This window comes from Ovis canadensis, chromosome 19, assembly GCF_042477335.2.
Source record: "Ovis canadensis isolate MfBH-ARS-UI-01 breed Bighorn chromosome 19, ARS-UI_OviCan_v2, whole genome shotgun sequence".
NCBI classification, from domain to species: Eukaryota; Metazoa; Chordata; class Mammalia; order Artiodactyla; family Bovidae; genus Ovis; species Ovis canadensis.
This window is the reverse complement of record NC_091263.1, coordinates 69,075,094-69,098,421: the sequence shown is the minus strand read 5'-3', so window position 1 is coordinate 69,098,421 and position 23,328 is coordinate 69,075,094. Positions and strand designations below refer to the sequence as shown.

General features: G+C 55.0%; 1 protein-coding gene across 1 annotated transcript in view; it reads left to right on the top strand.

Moving 5' to 3' along the window:
- The first annotated feature begins 2,658 nt into the window (after positions 1–2,658).
- Positions 2,659–23,328, top strand: part of ATP2B2 (ATPase plasma membrane Ca2+ transporting 2) — a 156,931-nt gene continuing 136,261 nt past the window's right edge. The window contains exon 1 of the mRNA XM_069560905.1: positions 2,659–2,843. The gene's annotated coding sequence lies outside the window, so the exon portion shown is untranslated. The remainder of the gene's footprint in view (positions 2,844–23,328) is intronic.

The following is a 23,328-nucleotide window of genomic DNA, read 5'->3' as shown; positions in this document are numbered from 1 at the left end:
CCCTCTATATACCAGACGGGGAGACGTGATCGTGGGGGTTGCCTGGGAACCTCATGCTCACCCTACCTGCCTTCAGTAGATCGAACAGGGAGGGGCGGAGAGAGAGAGAGTGAGCGAGAGGTGCAGCCCCAAACGAGACAAATGCAATGTGTAGCCTCCTTCTGTTCGCGTTCTAGCTGGAGAGCGGGCAGCAAACAGACCACCACGCCAGGTAGCAGTGATGGTGCTAGGCGGACGTAGCAGAGGATGGTGCAGGAGGGAGAGCCCCCAGCTGCCCTGTTCTCTGAGAAATTAGGCTTCGTCGCATTGTCTGTGGCTCCACTGTGTACGTTCAGACTTGAAGAGCCTTTAATGATGGGTTTGGGGGCCAGGCCTTAATCAAGGGAAATTGCTGCTGATTAGACCCGCCTTGGACAAGCTCTAGAAAGTGCGTGCCTGACGCTCACCTTCCTCTTTCCAACCTTCACCCCCCAGCAGGGAACCCAGAGCTGCCAACTAATGTGTCCCCAACCCATGAGGTGCCCAGAAAAGAAACCAGGCGGCAACTGCTCAGAAAACCAATTTCCTTTTTTTACACTGCAGTCATTTGCATTACAAAAATAATGGGTTGCTTACTGAAACAGACGGAATGATACAGAAGTGAAGTGAAGTAAAGTGAAGTCGCTCAGTGTCCGACTCTTTGTGACCCCATGGGCTATAGCCTTCCAGGCTCCTCTGTCCATGGGATTTTCCAGGCAATATACTGCAGTGGATTGCCATTTCCTTCTCCAGGGGATCTTCCCAACCCAGGGATTGAACCCGGGTCTCTCGCATTATAGATGGACACTTTACCATCTGAGCCACCAGGGAAGTTTGCTTACTGAAACACAATGATACAGAAGGGTCTATATCTACACATCCCACAGTCACCAGATGTAACCACGGTCTGTACCCTGTTTTGTAGCTTTTAGGGTGCCTAGTTTCACGGCCCTGAGAAAGGGATGCGTGTTGTACATATAGAGTTGCTAACACATTATAGCTTTGTTGTTGTCGTCTTTCGAATATAGTTGATTTTCCATATTGCGCTGGTTTCAGGTATACCCCTGAACCTGCCAAAAAAACGAAACCTGAATCATGACATAGTTTTATGCTGGAAGTTCTTTTCCTTTCTTTGTTGCTGTTTAGTCACTAAGTCCCATCCAGCTCTTTGTGACGCTATGGACTATAGCCCGCCAGGCTCTTCTTTCCATGGGCTTTCCCAGGCAAGAATGCTGAGTGAGTTGACATTTCCTTCTCCAGAGGGATCTTCCCGATCCAGGTGTTGAACCTGCCTCTCCTGCACTGGCAGGTGGATTCTTTACTGCTGAGCTACCTGGGAAGCCCTCTTTAGTAGTACATAAGATTATGTACAGCTTACAACTTGACCTGTGTGTGTGTGTGTGTTCGGTCGTTGAGTCTGTCTAACTCTTTGGGACCCTATGGACTGTAGCCCTCCAGGCTCCTCTGTCCATGGGATTCTCCAGGCAAGGATATTGGAGTGGGTTGCCATGTCCTCCTCCAGGGGATCTCCCTGCCCCAGGGATCGAACCTGCATCCCCTGTACTGGCAGGCGGATTCTTTATCGCTTAGCCACCTGGGAAGCCCCATCCCCTTAGTGGTACATAAGATTGGGGTACACCTTACAATTGAACTTAGGTTTGAGAAAATCTGGCGATTCGCTATTTCCCTCCCTTGCTTACATATTCACATGCCGGTAGATACAAGTTTGGAGGGAGTTTGCTTCTTTTCTCTGGAATCGTTTTGTTGTACCGTGGCTTTGCTTTCCCTTAGGGTGCTGTGGTCATCCTGCTGGCCGGGCAGTCTCTGAGGGGCACAGAGGCTGGTGCAGGTGGCAGGGCCTTGGCAGCTGCTCGCCCTGCCACCCACCTGCTGTGCTGCAGTATCTCTGTGCCCCCAGCGCCGCACACGCACCGTGCCCAGCACAAGCTGGCGCCAGGCGGGCACCCGGGGATCGTGCTTCCCCCTCCCCTGCCCCCACGATGTGGACAGCGTGGACTGGCATCATCGCCCCTGCCCCAACCAGAGACATCGTTGCCCTGAGACCCAGAGGAGGGGCAGGGAGCCTGAGCTCAGATAAAAAGGTTGGATGCAAAAGGTCGGCTAAAAAAAGCCACATGCAAACAAAGGCAGGAGGTGAAATCAGAATAACAGGCACAAAGGTCAGAAGGAGAGAAAAATGAAGGGCATTGACCACAAACCTGAAAAGACGCTTCTCACCCCAAAGCAAATAAGACACATTTTTAAAAATCAGCTGAAGCAAGTAGAGGCTTCTTAGTAGGAAGGTGATCGTCTGAGGGCAGGTACAGGTCAAGGTGATCCTCTGGTCCAGTCCCAGCCTCCACCCACGGCAGCCAGGTGCCAGGGCCCTGGGCTCCTTCCGTCCTCTGGTTCCTCCATCTGAACGCTGCCACCTGACTCACATCTAGCTCTAAGTGCTGTGGGGGGTTCGCTGGATACAGCGTCCTTCTGGCCATCATTACCCCCACTTTACAAAACAGGGAGTGAGGTCCCCAGACATACAGCGACCTGCCCAAGGGCACCCAGCCAGCAGGCTGGCTCCAGCACGCCGAGCCCAACCGTGAGGCCAGTGGCCTCCAGTCCCCGCGTGCTTGGTCTCACAGGGACACCAGTCATTGCAGACCAGTCGGTGTGCCCACAGCCCGGCCAGAGGGCAGCCGCAGGGATGCGGGGCCCAGGGAAGGCAGCCGCTCCCTGTGCTGTCAGGGAACAGCCCCGAGAGGGCCCCATGTGACCAGCCGCAGCCGAGCGGAAGGGTAAACGAGAGCCAGCCAGGTGGAAGGAAGGTAGGAGGTGGGGAGGGCGCCCCAGGCGAAGGCACAGCCTGAGCCGCCAGCAGCGGCCAGAGCAGAAGGCAGCGGGCGGGATGGGGGGCGCGAGGGGTGGCAGGGCCAAGCTGAGGGCAGGTGGTAAGCTGGGGAGCGATGTGGCCAGATGGGCCCCTTGGGAGAATCCCGTGGCCCTAGTGAGGATAAGGAGTTGCAGAGAGGAGGCTGGAGGCCGGACAGGCATTTGGGCGAATAAGGGGCAGGTTCTGGGGGGAGGAGGCAGGGTGAGCTGACGAGGCTGGGAGGTCGCACTGGGTCCCTGCTGACAGCGGGGTCACTGGGGCCGATGGTGAGAGGACACGCAGGTCAGGGAGAGCGCGTGGATCTGTGTAATGAGAGCTGAGAGGGCTGGTTACGAACAGAGATAGTCATCAGATCATGATCACGGATGAGAAGGATGCAGGAGTCCTTCATAAAATGGAAGTCGCCACCCGTACCTGCAGGTGGGCTTCCCTTCAGTCCACAAACACCGTGCGGGGCGAGCTGTGTGCCGGGCACGGCAGCGGCCACACCGGGAAGAAGCGGACCCGTTCACTGCCCCGTGGTGTGTACTCGAGGGGGCAGAGATAGGCGGTAAACAGAGATGTGAGCGGGCGGCGTGTCGGGGAGTGGTCCATGACGGAGAGAAGGAAGGCAAAGGGAGGAAGATGAAGGCGGTGGTCTCAGGCCTCCCTGAGAAGGTGGCGTTTGGGCAGAGACCTGAGCGGCTGTCTGGGGAAGCGGGAGTTGCCAATGCAAAGGCCCTGAGGTGGGCGCATGCTCAGTGGGTTCAGACACAGGGAGGAAGCCAGCGGGGTGGAGGGGAGTGAGCGAGGGGGAGTGGGGGGATGTGGTTGGAGAGGCAATGGGGAGGGAAGGGGTACAGATCACGTAGGGCCTCGTGGGCCGTTCAGGGACTTTGGGTTTTCCTCGGAGAGTGGCAGGAACCACAGGAAGTTTCTGAATACAAGAGGACTTGAGTCATCTCTGACCGTGTGTCTAGAACAGGCTGGGGTGGCGTGGGGGGATAAGAGGCAGGGTGATCAGGGAGGAGTCCTCCACAGTGAGTGCTCTGCAAGAAGATGGTGGCTCAGCCCAGGGGAGAGACTGTGACGGCAATGAGACGTGGTCACATGGGTGTGTTTTGAAGGTAGAGCAGATAGGATCTGCACATGGATATTTGGTGAAATAGGGTTATTAAAGAGTTGAAGATCTAGGTTAACCCCAGCACTTAGCATGCTGTCTAGAACCTGGGAACCACTTAGTCAATGTTGCATGAGAGGATGGATGGGTGGGTGGACGTCCGGGTGGAGGAATGGAGAGAGGGAGGAAAGGGTACAGGTAGGCAGGTCGGTAGATAGAAGGACAGAGGGATGGATGGACGGACAGTCAGGCAGCTGGATACATGGGCAGCTAGAGGGGAAGGATGGATGGATGGATGGATGGATGCAAGCAGGGAGAGAGGAAAGGAGGCAGGCCTCGAATGCCAGACGAAGGAATCCACACTTTCTCAGAGGCAGCGGGAGCCACCGCAGGTCCTTGAGCAGGGGCGTGACGGAGCGTGAGCACTGTCGGAGGCACCGTCAGATGGCGGCGCTGGGCAGCGTCTGGCGCCGTGTCCCAAGCTGGCAACCTCTGCGGACGCTGATTTATCAGTCCTTTCCGTCCCCTGCTGTCCCACCCTGTCTTCCTTCCTTCCTCTATACTTACAAGTGTTCTACGCGCGTTTGCTCCCTGAGGGCACTGGGGGCCTGGTGTGAATGAGCGCGTTTGCTCCCTGAGGGCACTGGGGGCCTGGTGTGAATGAGCGCGTTTGCTCCCTGAGGGCACTGGGGGCCTGGTGTGAATGAACCGGACGTGGCCTCTGCCCGCAGGACACATTTTCACCCTGCACGGGGTGGGGAGGGAGTGTCTCAGAACCAGAGAGAGAATGCAGTTACTCTTGGGGCTCAGTGGCCCCCCAGCTTCATGCTGAGAAGGAAAGGGCTGCTCTCCGCTCTTTCCAGAGACCTGGACTTCCTGCAGCCTCAGTGGGGACCCTCCAATAAGCCAGACAAGACCTTAGCATCTTCCTTCCTGCTCAGAGTTTTCTTGTTTGAGAGTTGTGTTCTTTGGTTTCATCTGGATATTTACTTGGGGTTGGTGGGGGTTGTGCCTGACTGTTTGAGACCCCGTGGACTGCAGCCCGCCAGGGGTGTGTGTCGTGACTGAACGTGCACTTGCCTGGGAGGAAAGGCTGTGCTGGGAATGGGTAAAAGGAAAGAACCAGCATGCATTTAACGCCCACGGTGTTTCAGGCTCATTACATATTCATTCACTTAACAAGTATTTCTTGAACTTTTGCTCCAGGCCAGGCACTGTTTGAGGCAATGGGAATACAGTGGTGAACAACACAGGGCAGGTCTCACTAATAAATGACCAATTCCAGACAGTGGTGAGAGTTACAAAGAAAATTAACAGGGCAGTTGAAGGGGTCACGTGAGCAGCTTGAGTAGGATGGTCAGGGAGACCTTCACTGAGGAGGTGACATTTGAGATGATAAATACCTGGCCATGCCACCATCTAGGGGAGGAGAGATCCCAACGAAGGAGCTAGCACGTGCAAAGGCCCTGAGGCAGGAAGGAGCGAGGCGTGTTCAGAGATTGAGTCGTGTTCAGAGATTGAGGCCAGGTGGCCGCGGTAGAGTGTTCAGAGGGCAGAGAGGTGGATGAGGTAGAAGAAAAAGTAAGGGACCGGATCATAGGGCCTTTATAGGTCATGGAACGGGTTTTGAATTTGATCCTTGCCCTGAAAGCAAAGAGAAACTAAAGAGCCTCTTGATGGTGAAAGAGGAGAGTTAAAAACCTGACTTAAAGCTCAACATTCGAATAGCTAAGACCATGGCACCTGGTCTCATCACTCCATGGCAAATAGATGGGGAAACAGTGGAAACAGTGAGAGGCTTTCTTTTCTTGGGCTCCAAAATCACTGCAGATGGTGACTGCAGGCATGAAATTAAAAGATGCTTGCTCCTTGGAAGAAAAGCTAAGATCAACCTAGAAAGCATATTAAAAAGCAGAGACATTACTTTGCTGACAAAGGTCCTTATAGTCAAAGCTATGATTTTTCCAGTAGTCATGTATGGATGTGAGAATTGGACCATAAAGAAAGCTGAGTGCAAAAGAATTGATGCTTTTGAACTATGGTGTTAGAGAAGACTCTTGAGAGTCCCTTGGAGAGCAAGGAGATCAAATCAGTCAATCCCAAAGAAAATCAGTCCTGAATATTCATTGGAAGGACTGATGCTGAAACTACAATACTTTGGCCACGTGATGCAAAGAGCCAACTCATTGGAAAAGACCCTGAGAATGGGAAAGATTGAGGGCAGAAGAGGGCAGAAGATGAGATGGTTGGATGGCATCACCGACTCAATGGACATGAGTCTGAGCAAACTCCAGGAGGTGGTGTTGGACAGGGAAGCCTGGCGTGCTGCAGTCCATGGGGTCACAAACAGTCGGACACAACTTAGAGACAGAACGACAACTGAAGGGTCTCAAGCAGGGTGAGATACACGTACAGTCCCCTCTGGCTGCCCCTTTGGCTGCCGTATGGGAAGAGGTTCTCATTTGATTCAATCCTTGCCACAGTTCTGAGCAGTTGTTGAGGAAATTCCCATTTCACAGATAGAGAAACTGAGTTGCACGGCTACTAAGTGACAGAGCAGGTTTCGAACCCACATCTGCAAGACCAAGTCCTGCACGTGATCAGTGGGCACTCACAGAAGGACCCTGGATGGGGAAAGGGTGGGATGCAGACGGGATTGCAGGGTGCTGATGTGGCCCCTGCCCTGTGCATCTTTGTGCCCCCCTCATCTCATTCACCACCTCTCAGCCCCATTTCCAGAGGTAGCGGATTCTGCCAGAAGCTTCAGCAAAGGCCTTCCCCTGCCATTGGTACACAGCACCCTTGCAGACTGATCGCCCAACTCGCAGGCTCTGAGAGCTGATCCTGGGCTAAGGGACTGGCCCGGGGACCAGGGGAGCAAGCAGGCCAAGACAGGGGGGTCCGCAAGCCAGCCTCTGTGACTCTATGGAGTGGGCAGTGGCGATGGGCAACCCTTTTCTTCTCAACCCCGCTCCACCCTCATCCCTGTCCACCCCTGGAGAAAATGTGGAGACAGGCAAAGTAACTTTGGTTTCTTTGCTGTAATCACAAGGGCCTGCTTTAAACACAAGGAGACGAGCTGAAAGCAAAAGGGGCTGGAGGCAGGAGAGGAGCCTGCTGAGGGTTCCCGCAGCCAGGAGGGGGCTGCGCCAGGTGCGCTCAGTTTGCCCTGAGCAGCCGCCAGGGAAGAGGGCACAAAACCGTCACTTGCCGCCTCTTTTAAGCCCCCTGTCACCCCACTGCTCCCCACCTGACCCTCCTCAGTGCTCAGCTCAGGGATAAAGGCCCTGGCTGTGTCACCCACCAGCCAGGTGGCCTCACCACTCTGAGCCTAGTTTCAGCAAGCTGTAAAATGAGCTGATAAACCTTTCCAGGCAGGACTTTAGTGAGGGAGCTGCAAGAAGCCCTAACCTCAGAGCCTGGCACATATGTGGCCCCGTGGACTGCAGCCCGCCAGGCTCCCCTCTCCATGGGATTCTCCAGGCAAGCATACTGGAGTGGGGAGCCATCTCCTCCTCCAGGGGATCTTCCCAACCCAGGGATCGAACCTGGGTCTCTTGCATCTCCTGCATTGGCAGACGGGTTCTTTACTGCTACCGCCACCTGGGAGGCCCAGCACATACCAAGTGCTCAGTTTAAAAAGCAGACAGTGCTTCTCTGATGGCAGGGACGACAGTGGCCACCCAGCCTCCTAAAACCTCCCCCGTCTCACCTCACTGCCCCACCGCCTCGTCTAACTGGGTCCTGACCCAGGCGCTTTCCAGAGGGGATCCACCCGGGTCAGGTCTGCCTAGGGTCTGCTCCAGGCCAGCCTCTGGGCCCAGCGCTGCTAGCTCATTCTCATTCCCACACTCAGGACAACAGTGGAAGGGCCGGGGCCGCACCCCCACTGCATGGCTGAGAAAATAGACTCTGAGCTGTGAAGGCGTCCGCCTAGGGGGGCAGAAACCCAGGTCTGCTCGGGAAGTCGCCACTGTCCCTAACCTGCAGGGTTTCTTCCTAGGCTGTTCTTGGAGGCTGTGGTCCCCGATTGGCCTTGATGTATAAGGGGGTTTCCTGCATGCGGAGGAGAGGTTGCAGGCAGTGGGAGGGAGAGGTGATCCTCTAGGTCATTGCCCCCCTCCTACTGTACATAGCAGGGAGTTGGGGCCCTGGGGGCCTCTGCAGGTTAGGGTGAGGGCCTGGTCAGCCCAGCAAAGGAGTGAGGTCTGAGCAGGGAGTGGGCACCTGGGGACAGCAGGCACGAAGCGCCAAGGCAGCAGCGGGTAGCAGCTGCAGTGGGTGGGTGTGTAGAGCTCAGAATGCCACCGAGACCCCCAGGGATGGCTGTGGGTGGGGTCGCATCCCCACGTTCCTCACCTTTGTCCAGACCCCCCTGTCTGTCCCTTCCTTTCACAGAGGGCAGCTGGGCGAACCGCGTGCCTGTGGGAGAGGCAGAGAGTGGCTGGGCGGTAAGGATGCTGCGATCTCACCCACGATCTCCCACCCTGCAGGACCTCTGGGTCCTTGTTCTCCCTCTGGGCACCTTTAGATTGCTCAAGAGTCCCATGGGCTCAGTCTCTCTGCTCCCTTCCTGGCGTCAGGACTCAGGAGACCCAGTGTCAGAGCCAGCCACACGTCACCACGTGTTTCAGACCTTAAAGAGCTGAGCACCCCCTGCCTCCTCTCCCAGGGGAGGAACTGGGCTCAGAGAGGTCTACTAACTGCTCAAGGTCACACAGCGAGTAGGTGGCAGAGAAAACGGACTCCAGGCTTGTGACTGGCTCCCGGGGAAGTGACTGCTTTGTTCTTCCACACATCCCTCCAAGAGAGGAAAAGCTCCCCATTTTTCCTTGAGCCCTGGGCCTCTGGTGCCCAGCTCCACGCTGGGGGGCCGATGCCCACACGCTGGCCCAGGGCCCTACCGTGGGTGGCTCCAGCGTCTGCCAGGACTGCAGCGGGCCCAGTCCAGCCATTTGGGTTTGGAAGGTTTTTCAGGAGAGGTGTTTGGAGAGTGGCCAGCAGGTCTTTTCCACCGCCGTGGAAATTTCCAACGATGGAATTATGAAAACCTCCTGTGGCCCTTCTCCCGCCCCACTTTGTTATGAAAAAAAAAAAAAAAAACAACTCCTTGGCGGCCAGGCAGGGGGAGAGAGCAGATTAGATCCCAGAATGAAGAACTCCCCAGCGAGAGACTCCCAAGTAGATCACTGGGAGGACCCAGGAGATGGTGGTTTGAAGTCCGGGCAGCCTCTCCGGAAGGGGTTTCCAGCTGTTCTGCACCGGGAAGTGGGGTTGGTGTCAACGTCACTGTCGGTCGGTGAACGCTGATTGGTGGTGAGACGGGTGCGTAGGTGGGTGGGTAGGGCGGAAGGAAAGGAGGGAGGGAAGCCACTCGGTACCTGGGAAACATCCGGACCGTGGGACCTTGGCCAGCCCCTTCACCCCGGTGCTGTGTGACTTCCAAAACATGGACACGATTGTACCCACCAGTCCTGGAGACGTGGACCATGGCAACCCCTCCAGTACTCTGGCCTGGAGGGCTCCATGCACAGGGGAGTCTGGCGGGCTACAGTCCACGGGGTTGCGAAGAGTCACACACAACTGAGCGGCTAAACAGCAGACATACCTACCACGCGCGCAAAGCAGAAATGAGAACCAGCGTGTGGGAAACGCCCGGCTCTGTGAACAGCAGAGACTCAGCTCATCTCCATCCTAGAGTAGATAGGTAACGCGTGAGCTTGGGAGACAGCCCTGATTCTGTCTCTCTGAGCTGTGTCGCCTGGGGCAGGTGACTTCGCCTCTCTGAGCCTCAGTTTCCTCATCCACGAAATGGGGATGAGAAAGAGCTCCCATCACCAGGGTTGCCTGCAGGGACCAGATGAGAGTTCCGTTGGCCTGGGGAAAGCATCACCCCACCCCTCACTGTTGTTCCCCTGATTCTGATGGTGAGTTGGGAGGCAGGGAGGGCAGCGAGTCTATGATGGCAGAGGGGCCTTTCTATTGACTGTGGTGGAAGGAGGCTTTAGTTAGGCCCCGGTGAGTGGCAGAAGACAGGCTTTTCCAGCTCAGTCACAGGGCTGAGGACAAGCTGTAAAGGCAGCTTTGATTAACAGGCCTGCAGAAAGCCAGGGGGGTCTGGACCGGAAGTGCCTGGGGACGCACAGGTTGGGGCAGCAGTCACCACACGCTGGGGGTCCTGGCCTCAGGGCAGCTCGACTCCAGCCCCTGCACTGCCCACTCTCTCCTTCCTCTCACCATCAGCCTGGGCGAGAGCAGGTTGCCCTTGGGTTAGTTCTCACTCCCCCTGGGTAGGGTGAGGTGAGGGCTTGAGCTGCTCTGGGCCCAAACATGGCTGAGGCTGAGGGTCAGTTGGCGTCAGCAGAGCAAGCTGTGACGGGGGGGTGTGCACAGCGACACAGGGACGGGCTTGACCTTCAGGTGGATTCCAGTCCTGCTTCCCCAGCTGTGTGGCCTGGGCAACGTGCCCAAGCCTCAGGCTCCTCCTCCATAAAATGGGGCTAATAGAGCCCGCCTCCCAGGCTGGTCATGAGGATGAAACAAAAGCGAGCACATAAATACAGCGTGGCACCGCCTGGCCCAGGGCTGGCATTCGTTTACCCACTCAGCTGTGTACTGATCAGGTACTGTGTGCCAGCCCTGGTCTGAGAAGTGGGGTTTTATAGTGAGCCAACTGAACAGCCACAGGTAATCGGATTGTCCAAGACATTCTGGCCTTCGAAACAGAAGTCCTGCCTCTCAGAAACCAACCCCCCACCCCCTGCATTTTCAAGCTAATCAGGACAGCGGGACGTCCTAACACAGTCTCTACCCTCGTGGAATTTAAAGCTTAGTGGAGGGAGACAGACAGTAAGTAAACACATAATGTTCATGGTGGTTGTAACAGTTATTTTTAAAAATAACCCAGAGTAAGGGAGTAGAGGGTGATGATCAGGCTTGTCACTGTTGATGGGGTGGGAAGGGCAGGCCTCTCTAAGGAGGTGACATTTGAGCAGGGACCTGCGGGGTGAGACATCTGGGAGAACATGGGCAGAAGCCTTGAGGTGGGGGCGCTGGGGCGTCGGAGGAGCAGAAGAGGAGATGGAGAGTCGGGTGAGGAAGGGCTGGCCTTGAATTAATTGGGGCTCCTTTCAGAAGCAAGTAGTATAAATGTCAACTCAAGTTAACTTAAGAAAAAAAAAAAAGATGTGTTGACTTCAGATATGGCTGTATCCTGGTGCTCAAACGATTTTTCTCATTTGTCATCTCTGCTTGCATCTGTGTTATTGTCGTTCTCAAGAAGGTCGCAGCAGCCCCAGCTAGATGACCTATGTGTCTGTAACTGCACAAAAAAAAAAAAAAAAAAAGATGCTCTGCTCTAAGGTCCAGCATGGCAGATGGGAGCAGGCTGGGCAGAGATCATGAGGGAGAAATATGTGGGAGGGGAAGGGAGCCATCTGCAGAGCCAGAGCACTTGGGTCCAGTCTGGTGGAGTCTGGACTTTGAACTTCATTCTGAGTGTACTGGAAGCCACAGAAGGTTTTAGACAGGGAAGTGACCTTATCCAGTTTATGTTTTAGGAATTGTCAGTCTCGTTGTGGTGTGGTGAAGGAATTGTCGGAGCAAGGGATTAGCAGAGAAATCGATGAGGAGGCTAGTGTGGTCACCCAGGTGGGCCTTCATGATGGATGTAGAGGTGGAGGGAAGGAGATGGACTGGGAGCTGCGGAGGGGAGCACTGGGAAGAGAGCCTGGACAAACCTGGGGTTGAGATGGGAGTAGGGTCACTGGGAGAGACTTGGAAGAGTCTCATCCCTGGAGGGACCGGGGTATGGGCGGGAGCTCTGTGTCCCGGACAAGATGACAGGCAACCCCTGGAGGTGGGGCCTGTTTCCCCAGATGGCATGAGCCCCCTGAGCAGGAGGAGTCCTTCTGGACCCCTCTCCCACTTAGGGGCCCATGGAGCCTGCAGCCCCCTCCTCAGCTTGAGGAAAGGAGAGTTGAGGGGGGCAGGCAGCCCACCCAGCAGACAGCAGGAGGCCCAGAACTGAGGAAGCCCCTACTTCAGCCACGGCCATTCATTGTCCCTTCCTTCACTGCTGGGTCCATGGCAGGACGTATCCTCTGTGAGCAACATCAGGGTCCTAGATAGGCCCCAGAGCTTCTTAGGACCTGGCCTGGCCTCCCCTTGGTGCCTAAGGGCAGCTCAGGGGGTCTGCCCTGCCTACCGGGGGGACTTACTCAAGTCACATGCAAGAGAAGAGTTGCCCAGCTTCTAGGCTTGCAGTGGGAAGTGGGCCCACTCACCAGGCTAGAGTAAGTCTCATGCCATTTCCAAACTTTCAACAAGAAACAAAGCAAATGTTCACGCAGTTGAGTCATGAGCATTTTTTCTGAGGTTTCTGCTCTTACTGGGCTTCAGGTATGGCTAGATCAAAGTGTATCTGAGTTAAGCTTCCCAGGCACATACCTGAGGGCAATTCCCAAAGACTGCATGCCTCAGAAGGGGCTTGGGTCTCCATGTATCATTCTAGGAATGTGTCCGCGCCCAAATCTGGCAACTAATGCAGCGAAGAGAGAGACTACAGCACAGAGAAGCTAGGAGAGTGGCTGGATCTGGGCGCATGGCTGGGCTCAGGGTCATCTACAGAGCACTCATTTGAGGCACTCATTTCACATGCATCATCTCTTGCAATATGACAGTCTTAGAAGGGAATGTTGTAATTCCCACTCTATGGATGAGGAAACTGAGGCTGAGAACGGGCCTGCATGTGTGTGTCACGCATAAGTTCAAAGTGAGTGCTCCCCTCTGCCCTCCAGAAATGATGAGTATCATAGCTTCCCATCTTAGAAAGAATCTTGTAAAGCAAGGCAATCAATCTTTTCACTCCAGGCATCCACCCTCCCTCCCTCCCTCCCTTCTCTCTTTCCTTTATTCCTAAATGATTTACAGATGACCTACTATGTACTCACACTGCGAGGCCTTAGGAATGTGTAACAGTGATTGAGAAACAGACACGGGCCCTGCTCCCAGTGGGCTAGTGTTGGACATTAATCCAGCAGTCACACGGATACGTATAAAACACAACCAGAGTACATAGCAGGTGATTCGGGGAAGGGCCCCACGGGGAGGTGGGATTGAGCAGAGTACAGGGGGATGCCTGGGAATTTGCTGGGCGCTTCTGGGGCTGGAACAGCATTAGCATTCAGGCCAGGGAACAGAACAGACAAAGGCCTGGTGGGGAGAGTGAGCGGCGTGGCTGGAACAGAGACAGTGAGGAAATGGGGTGTTGGGTGGGGCTGGTGGACCTGGGGTGGGCCACCTGGGGCTTCGAAGATCACAGTGAGGACTTTTGTCTTTATCCTAAGAGTGAGATGCAGAGGATGTGGTATAAACAGACTTGCTTTTCCAAGTGGAAGGAGAGAGGCCAGTTAAGGGGCCCCTGCACTCACCCAAGCGAGAGATGAGAAAGACTTAGAGCAGGGGCTGTGGAGATGCAGCGCGGGGAGTGGCTTCAAGGAAATGTGCATGCTAAGTTGCTTCAGTTGTGTCCAACTCTTTGCGACCCCATGGACTGTAGACCCCCAAGCTCCTCTGTCCAAGGGATTCTCCAGGCAAGAATACTGGAAGGAGCAAAACCAACAGGACTTGGATGATGGAGAGGAAGGTGACAGGGTGACTCTTGCGTTCTGAGCTGCCCACCTGGAGAGAAGACGAGGCCTTTCATGGGGACAGTGAGCCCTACGGGAGAATGAGGTGGGGGTGGAGAAGTTTAAGGCTTGGATTTCAGATAGGAACCCCTACCTCATACCATGGCACACGGAACTGAGGGAGAAGAAAACGGAGTGTGTGGAGGGGGGTGGTTTTGGCAATTATTTCTTAGTCCCAAAACAAAAGCATAAGCAACAAAAGAAAAAACTGGTTAAACTGGACTTCACCAAACTCAAAAAATTTTATGTAGCAAAGGATACTCTCAACAGAGTGAAAAGATGACCCGTGGAATAAGAGAAGATACCTGCAAATCATATCTGTGATAAGGGATTTATATTAAAAACTCCTGCAACTCAACCAAAAAAAAAAAAAAAAAAGCCAAACAACCCAAATCAAAAATGAGCAAAGGACTTGAGCAGACATTTCTCCAAAGATGATATACAAATGACCAATAAACACACAGAAAGATGCTCAACATCACTAATCATTAGGGAAACGCAAATCAAAACCACCTTGAGATTTCACTTCGCACCCATTAGGATGGCTATTAAAACAAAACAGAAAATAACAAGTATTGGCAAGACTGTAGAGAAATTGGGACCCTTGTGCACTGTTGGTGGAAATGTAAACTTGTATAACTGCTATAAGAAATTGTATGGTGGTTCCTCAAAAATGTAAACATAGAGTAACCGTACAATCCAACAATTCTGCTCCTGGATATATACCCTGAAGAACTGAAAGCAGATATTTTCACATCCATGTCCATAGCAGCATTATTCACAATAGCCAAAAGGGGGAAGCTGCCCACATGTCCACCAAGAGAAGAAAGGATAAGCAAAATCTTGTTTATACATATGATGGAATATTAGCCAGCCTTAAACAGGAAGGAAAGCCTGACACATGCTGGAACATGGATGAACCTTGAAGACGTCACGCCAAGCGGAATACAGCACAAAAGGACAAATTCTGTGCGATTCCACAGACATGAGGTCCCTGGCACAGTCAAAATCGCACAGACGGAAAGTTGAATGGTGGTGCCAGGGGCTGGTGGGGAGGAGGGAGTGTAGAGACAGAGTTGATGGGCACAGAGTTGCAATTGGGGAAGATGAAAAAGTTCTAGAAACAGATGGTGGTGATGGTTGTACAACAGTGTGAATTACTTAATGCCACTGACCTGTGCAATTCAAAGTGGTTAAAGTGGAAACTTCTGTGTTACATAGATTTCACCGCGATAGGAGGAAGAGTAGCTCAGAAACGCTGAGATGGCACATAGATCTGAACGTAAGAGCTGCGGCTCTAAAGCCTCTGGAAGGAGACGTAGGAGAACACCTTCACCTCCTCGGAATAAGAAACAATTTTCAGAAAAGTGTTTATCATAAGAGAGGAAACTGACAAGTTGGACTCGAGATGGGCTGATTGTGACGTGTGGGGACATCGGGGTAGTGGGGCCAGCTACGAAGCTGGTTGTCGTTTGTAATGAGACCTGGGCGGGAGGAACCACACGTGAGACCCCCGCAGTCAGCTGATATTTCCGGCTACAGTCTGCCCTTGAGGGCCCCAGTGGGGGTCACCCACCTTATGACCCGCCAGTCTAGAATAAGTGCCTTCAGGCCACTCCTGGAATAGGTCTAGCTGTGGATGTCCAAGCAGATGAACCCCTGAGTATTTTCTCAAGGTGCCATCTCTGAGTGCCATCTCACTGGGCTGTGGCTTATACCATCCATCTGCTTCTCTGGCCAAATTTGGGGTGCATCTGTGACAAGAGCTCTCTGCACTGCACTGCCACCTTCACGCCCATCCCCGGGGCTGATGGAGGACTCAGTCATTTCCTCAAACTAGAGGCTGATCAATTAAGGTGACGGGAACTTGCTGATCTGGAAGAATTAGCTTTGTGTCTTGCTTGGGTAAGACCAGTATCTGAGCTCTTTCCGCTCAATCCACCCTGGCGTGATTCTCAAGTAGCCTTGCCTTGCTGAGGGCCCCCAAACCTGGGGTCCCAGCCTCAAATCTTGCTCTCTCTAACCATGCCCAGGCCATCTTGATACTGTTCCTACATGGTGTTCATTGGCAAACCAGTGAGTTGACTTGGTCCCGCCACATAGTGATTCCAGCTGGGTATTTGTGGGACAGAGGGGTCAGGGACTGCTTTGAGAAGCTGGTGAAAGCTGCAGGCTTCCTCTTCAGGGGAAAAAAAAAAAAAACGTAAATCTACACAGACCTTTACAAACGACCTTTACATGGACCTCAGCTAAAGGCAGCCTGATTGGGACTCCCTGAAAGGGTGCCAAGGCTACCCTAATACTTTTCTGCTTTGCCCTCTAGTTATCTTCAGGAGAAGATGTAATTTATGCAAATTTTGCAGATGGAGAAACTGAGATTCAGAGAAGTAACCCTAACTGCTTGCCTGTTCCTGGAAGGAGTAATGGCTTGTGAGCTGGGAATTCCCAAACTATTTCTCCTCAGTACAGTTGAGAGTTCCTACCCCACCCTTTCACCCCCAGTTTCTCTGAGCGGGAGGAAGGGGTATGAAGTAGTTGGTGGTGGGAGGCTTGACCCCCAGAGGGTGGAGCTTTTGCCTAAATCACCTTTGAGTCCCCAGCATCCAACTCACAGCCCTAGAACCTGCCGACTGAATGACAAGTAAGAGAATGCACGGGGCATTGCAGAGGGAGGGGCCTTTGGCCTTGGAGACAGAGATGCTCCTAGTCATCAGTGCTGTCCATCCTAGCTCTGTGATTTGGGCCTCTCTCAGCCTCAGTTTCCCTGTCTGTAAAATGGGAGCATCGACAATCCTCTGACAGCTGTTGGGAAGATGAAAGGAGACGGTTGTGGGACGGGGACCCCGCTCGATGTGCCACAGCCGGTGTCACACGCTCCCTCCCCCAAAGCCTGAGCACACACGTGGAGATGTCCCCTCCGCAGATGAAGAAACGGAGGCCCAGAGCAAGGCAACGATGTGCCCAAGGCCGTGTAGAAGTAGCTGGTCTCGAATCAGAGTCCAGGTCTGTGCCCTTGAACAAATGCATGGTGCCTGACACCTACTAGGTGGTCAGACCCCAGCCCACCAGCTAGAGGGGGCTTTCTGCAGGAGTCTGTGGGTGGTAGCATCAGACACAGACAGAGTAACGGCGGAATGACGGTGGCCTCAGAGCACACAGGGCGCTTCCCTGCTGGCTCAGCAGTAATGAGCCTGCCTGCAGTGCAGGAGATTCATGGGACTTGGGTTCAATCCCCTGGAGGAGGAGGGCATGGCAACTCCAGAATACCACTCCAGTATTCTTGCCTGGAGAATCCCACTGTCAGAGGAGCCTGGCGGCTACCGTCCACAGGGTCGCAAAGCATCAGACTTTCCGCTACTGCTTGGGGAGTGTGCAGAAGCTTTGTCGTGACCCCTCCAGACCACAGCCCGCCCTCAAGGCCTCTCTGATTTCCTGCACAGTTGAGTCTCTAGTCCTGGGCCGAGGCGGTAGTGGGGACAGTGAACCTGATTGCTCCTCGCTCCGATTTTGTCTTCACTTTTTCCCTTTGCTGCCGTGACGGCAGGGGGGAGGCCCGGCGAGCGCCCAGCGGCTCCCCTCATGCTCACACGCACTCGCCTCTTCCTTGTGCGCAGCTTCCTTCCTGTGAGTCTGTTCAGAGCCCAGGCTCAGGGTGGAGAGGACGGGACGAAGTCCACGTTCTCAGTGCCCCCCGACCCCCGTCTCCACCGCTGCAGTTCAGATGCACTCCTGCGACTCATGGGTGACGCAGGGATGGGTGCTTAGTGCAGAGCGGCTCTCTGCGTGCTGAGCCCCAGAGACGCAAGATGGACCAGCCCCCGCCCCCTGGCCCAAGGGGCTCCCAGAGAGAGAGTGATAATGTCGTGTGTCCAGAAGACTATAGAAGCACAGAGGCGGGGTGGCAAAGAAGTCTGCCTGGGGGGTTAGAGGACGCTTTAGAAGAGCAAGGGTTAGAATTAGCCTTTGCGCAAAGGAGGACTTAGGCGGGGGAGCTGCCCAAACTGAAGCCTGGAGGTGCGAAGCTTCACAAGGTCCTTCTTATGATTGGGAGGAAGGCTCTGAGGGAGGGGCCGAAGGATATGAGAGCGGAGAAGTCGGCAGGACCCGTGCGTGTCAAGCTACAGGTGACAAACCTTGCCCTGAGGGCAGTAGGGACCCACGGAGGGCTTTGAGCAGGGGGTCACCCGATGGGTCAGCCAGCAGGCTGCGTGGCTCTGTCCTCCTCCCTTGGTGATCTCATCCAGCCCCATGTCTTTAAATACCGTCTTTAAGCTGCTGATGCCCATATTTCTATCTTCAGCCCGCGTCTCTCTTCTGCACTCCCAGCTCATCATCCAACTGGCCACTTGGCACCTCTACTTGGACATCTCACAAGCATCTCAAAGTTAACAAGTCCAAAAAGAATTCTTGATCGTGCCCACTCACCCTCCCCCCCCCCAACACTCACTCCTTCCCCAGCTTCCCGTCCCAGTAAATGGCACTGTCACCCAGCCTCATGCTGCAGGCAGAGCCCTTATCGGCCAGGCTCCTCCGCCTCCGCCTCCCCAGCTCGTCCTCTGGGTTCTGCTTCCTATCTGCCACCTGCCCACGTGTCCTCAGCAGCTCTGCCGCCCCTACAGCCAGTGCCCCATCCCCACCCGCCTGGATGACGCAGTAGCTGCTCTTTCTTCCCGCTCTCACCCCGACGTTGTCGCCTCCAAAGGATGATGGGTTTTATAAAAAGCAAAGGCTTGTGCTAACCTGCCACCTAAAAAGTCTTCAGAGGTATCCCTCTGCACCTGGAATACAATCCAGCCTCTTTACCATTCCCATGAAGCTTCACACAGTCTGGCCCCTGCCCTTTTCTGAACTCGCCTCACTCGCAAGTCTCAGCCATGCTTTGGGTTATTAAAAGCGCATCCCACCCCACTTGCTGCCTCAGGGTCTTTGTCTCCGCTGTCCCTTCTGCCTGGCACCCGCTGGCCCCAGCCCTTTGCCTGTCTACTTGGCAAAATAAGTTCCCCCGGCAGTTGGTCGTAATGTGGTCGTCACTTCATAGTGCTTTTCACAACCTGTCTTTTCCTACAGAAGCAAGTTATGATGTGCGTGGCACACAGTAGGTGCTCATTAAATAAATCTGGAGTTAGTAAATCAGAAAAGGCCAGAGCAGAAGCGGGCCTATAAACAGCAGCTCAGGGAAGGGAGGACCTGAGAGGATGGGTAAAGGACAAACAGAGGAAAGGAACCGGCGCCCGGCGGGACGTTTAGATTTGCTCTGAGAGGCACTGGGGAGCCATGGAAGGATCTGGAGCCGACCCCTGGGAGTGGAGTGATCCCTGGAGCAGGGGAGGCTGTGTGCCAGGTGGCCATGTGACTGGGTTCTGAAATCAGACTGCCTGGGCTCAAACCTCGTTTCCACAACTTCCAGACGTGAAACCACGGCAAACCCCTCAGCCTCTCTGTGCCTCGGTTTCTTCCTCTATAAACCAGGGCCTCTTCCTGAAGCCTCCGTGTCGAGCAGCCGAGAGGCTCCATGGGAGGGTTCGTGTACATGTTTTCTTGCTCAGTAGACATGGAAATCACAGTCTGATGGGGGAGACCGGCAGATGCACCCCGACCGTGGGTCCCCAGGATGAACACTGGACCGGATGGACCAGCCAGGGCCTGTGCGAACAGAGAATTTCATCTGGGAGGTCAGGGAAGGCCTCCTGGCAGAAGTGACATTGGATTTGGGGGAGACAGTTTCCTTGAGAGAATATTTTTGAGTCAGCAGCCACGGGCCTGTGAACAAGGGAGGAGGGGGTGGGTTCTGACTCTTCAGCTCCCAAAATAACCCGGATCCGAGGGCGGACAGCCGGGCAAGCCCCGGGAACCGCTACCAGCCCTCTCCTGGCTGGGCTCCGGCGACCTTGGAGCAGCCCTTGCCCTGCCATGGGCCCCCAGCTGGCTGGGGGCTGGAGGGAGAGATGCCCACGCCAGAGACGGGGGCCCCAGGCCGAGGGGGCTGGGCGGTCAGTGCGGGCACATGGCCCAGGCCCCCGCCCCTCGATACAGGACCCGAAGCCGCCCTGTGAGAGCGGTCATGTTTGCATTTCGGCTTCTGGGACGGCTGCTCAGCCACCGGGGCGGAGAGGACGGAGGCCCGGTCCTCCCTCTCCTTCCGCGCTGTGTCGCCCGTCGTCCCAGTTTCTGGGTCTCTGCGTCAGTCCTTTTGGCTCCGTGTCCGTCTGTCCATGTCCCTCCCTCCCTCTCCCTCTCTCCTTCTCTTCCTTCCTCCTCCTGGCCACCTCCCGGCCCCCTCCTTCCTCTCTCTCACTCTCTCTCCTTCGCTGCATCTCACTTTATCTGCTCTGAAGTCCACCTCTGCTCCTCTCCCCGCCCCCACCTCCCCTCCTCCCCGGTCCCTCCCACCCCAGCCTCTCAAGTTCCTCTCTGCCTTACAGCTTCTCTTTCTCCCCTTTCTTCCCCCTCCACCCCAGCCCCTCCTCCCCCTCCAGTGGGAGGCATCCTGGAACACACACACACACACACACACACACACATGCAGTTGCACACACACGCAATTGCACACACGCTCTTGAGCCCAGCACTCTGCCGCAGTCTCCCACGCTGGCCAAGCCTGGTGCAGCACACAGAGATGGGGCAGGGCTGGCCAGACGGGTGGGTGTCGAGGCTAACGGAGGCAGTAGGGGTGAGGTCCCGGCCTCCCCCACTTCCCTCAGCCCTGCGCGCAGAGCTGGGGGCCAGGGGTGGGGTAGTGGGGTGGAGGTTCCTGAGCCGTTTCCTCCCCTCTGTGCAGCTGTGGGCTTCCCGGCCCTTGGATGGCGGGTCAAGTCATTGGGCCCATTCAGCAGAATTATAAATAGCAGCGTGTGCCCGGACTGGCCCACAGAGCAGCCCCGGCCGCCACAGGGCCCCCGGGCCCCCGTCCTCCGCCCTCCAGCCATCCCTCTGAGGCCAGGCCTCCCCCTCCCGTGCGCCGCCAACGGGTCCCCAGGTCAGTATCCGATGTGCTGTCGCCATGGCAACCCGCCTGTCTCCATCCAGCCCAGGCTCAGGTTGCTGGAGGTGGGGGGTGTGGGCCACTGAAAGAGGTCTGCTGGCCTGGAATCAAAGGTCACGGCTCAGTGCTGGGGCTTGCTGGCTCTCTTGCTGGCTGGAAAATGGGGTCCTGTCCCCCAGAAACCTCATGCTGCCAGGGAGGGGTAGGGCAGAGATGGCTGCGGCTGGAAGGCCTGGCAGCAGGGCGCTGCCAGTGAACTGGGCAAAGTGGGTCAGCCGGGGCCTTGAAGCCAGAGAGATGTGGGTGCAAATCCTGCATGTCCACCTACTACCTAGGTCGCCTGGGGACCATCACTTAATCCTCTGAGTTCAGCATCCTCAGAGTTGGGTCAGGAAGACTATTGCGCCTCTCTCTCCGGGGTCTGCTGAAGAGATCAGAGACCCCCCGCTGGAGGCGGGTCCCCCAGTCCTCACCCGTCCTCTCCTTCATCCTCCTCAGCACCAGTGGGAGCAGAGCCTGCAGGCTTCAGAGCCACTCTGGCCTCTGTCATTCACCAGCTTGATGGTTTCCAGCAGGCTGCAGAGTCTCTCTGAGCCTCGTTTTCTCCATCTGCAAAATGGGCATGCAAACAAGCATCTGCCCTTCACTGTTGTGTTGAGGTTGAGTTGGGCTGCGGTGGGAGAAGCCACTGGCACGGTGCCAGGCACACAGCCAGCGCCCTGCACACGGCAGCTGCCTTTGCCGTCACTTTCTGAACTGTTACTTGTCTTCCAGTCTTCTCAGCGAGATGATCCTGCCTTCTTCACTAACTCGCCGCTCACTTCAGGCAACTCCCTTTCCCTCCCAGGGTTCAGTCTCTCCATCTGCAGAATGGCCACAGGACTACCCCGGCCCTGCCCATGTCTGAGATTTGTGTATCTCAAGCAGCCCCACTGGGCTGGGCCATATCTATTATTATTAACTGACGCCCGCACCGCACCCGAGCCCTGTCCTCAGACCCCGAAACCTAAGCTGCCTAGTTGCCTGGCAACCAAGGCGCGAGCTGGGGAGGCTTGGGTGTCAGGGTGTCCAGCTGCAGCCCCCTCCCTGAGGGACTGGAGCCCCGTCAATGTGGTCGCCGTGTGGCCGGGAAGCGAGAGAACTCAGGGCTGGGACCTTGGGCCAGGGCAGTCTGGGAGCAGCCTCCCGTTGCTCTCATGCCTGCCCAGGGCCAGCCTGTCTCAGAGCCCACTTTGCTCGGGGTGAAAGGGGCCATGGGCCTGGGATATTTTTATAGGCGGGGCGCGTGGTCAGACTCAGAGAGGGAGAAATCGGAGCCTCCTTGCACTGCTAACTGATACGGTGGCTGCCACCGTCACCCTCTGCTTGGAAGCCTGCAGCCCAAGTTTGCCCAAAAGCATGGTTGGTTCCCTGACCTGCTCCTAGCCCCGCCCTCAGGAGGCCTGATGCTGCTTCCTGGAGCTCTGAGGGCAATTTGCACGGCCATGTTTAACCAATCACATCACCCGTCTGTTGTCCAGGCCTCCCACATGGCCTCCCTTGTATCTTCGTTCATTCACCCAACAAACCTTTTACTGAACTTGCCTCCCAGCTCTACTGTGTTCTGCCCGAGTGACCTTGGGCAAGTTACTTTACAAACTCTCTTTGCTTCATTTTTCTTTTCTGCAAAATGGGATAATGAGAATACCTGCCTCAGAGTTGTGATGGGGATCCAATGAGATGTTGCTGTTCAGTCGCTAAGTTGTGTCCAACTTTGCGACCTCGTGGACGGCACCATGCCAGACCGCCCTGTCCTTCACTATCTTCCGGAGTTTGCTCAAACTCATGTCCATTGAGTCAATGATGCCATCCAACTATCTTATCCTCTGTCATCCCCTTCTCCTCCTGCCCTCAATCTTTCCCAGCATCGGGTCTATTCCAATGAGTAGGCTCTTCGCATCAGGGGGCCAAAGTATTGGAACTTCCGCTTCAGCATCAGTCCTTCCAGTAAATATTCAGGGCTAATTCCCTTTAGTCTTGACTGGTTTCATCTCTTTGATGTCCAAGGAACTCTCAAGAGTTTTCTCCAGCATCACAATTCGAAAGCATCAATTCTTTGGTGCTCAGCTTTCTTTATGGTCCAACTCTTAAACATCCATACATGACTCCTGGAAAAATCATAGCTTTGACTAGACGGACCTTTGTCAGCAAACTGATGTCTCTGCTTTTTGATACACTGTCTAGGTTTGTCATAGCTTTGCTTCTAAGGAGTAAGCGTCTTTTAATTTCGTGGATGCAGTCACCCATCCACAGTGATTTTGGAGACCAGTGAGATGAGGTGTATAAAATACTTAGCACAGAGCTTGGCACATAGAAGATGCTGCATAAATGCTAACTTATCGGGATTATTTGTAAGAAATTGTGCAGGCACCATGCCACACAGGGAGAGAACACCACCAGCTTTTCTGAGAACAGGGCTGTGTCCTATTCCTCACCATCTACATCACATCTCACAGGTCCAGGCATGTAGCGGACCCAGAGCAAAAGTTTGCTAAATGAGTGGAAGTGAGAAATGAACTGTTTGCTCCCAAATCCCCTGCTGCTCAGGGAACTGACTGCTGAGACATCGGCTTTAAACCTCTTCTATAATTCTGGGTACTTCTTAGAATCT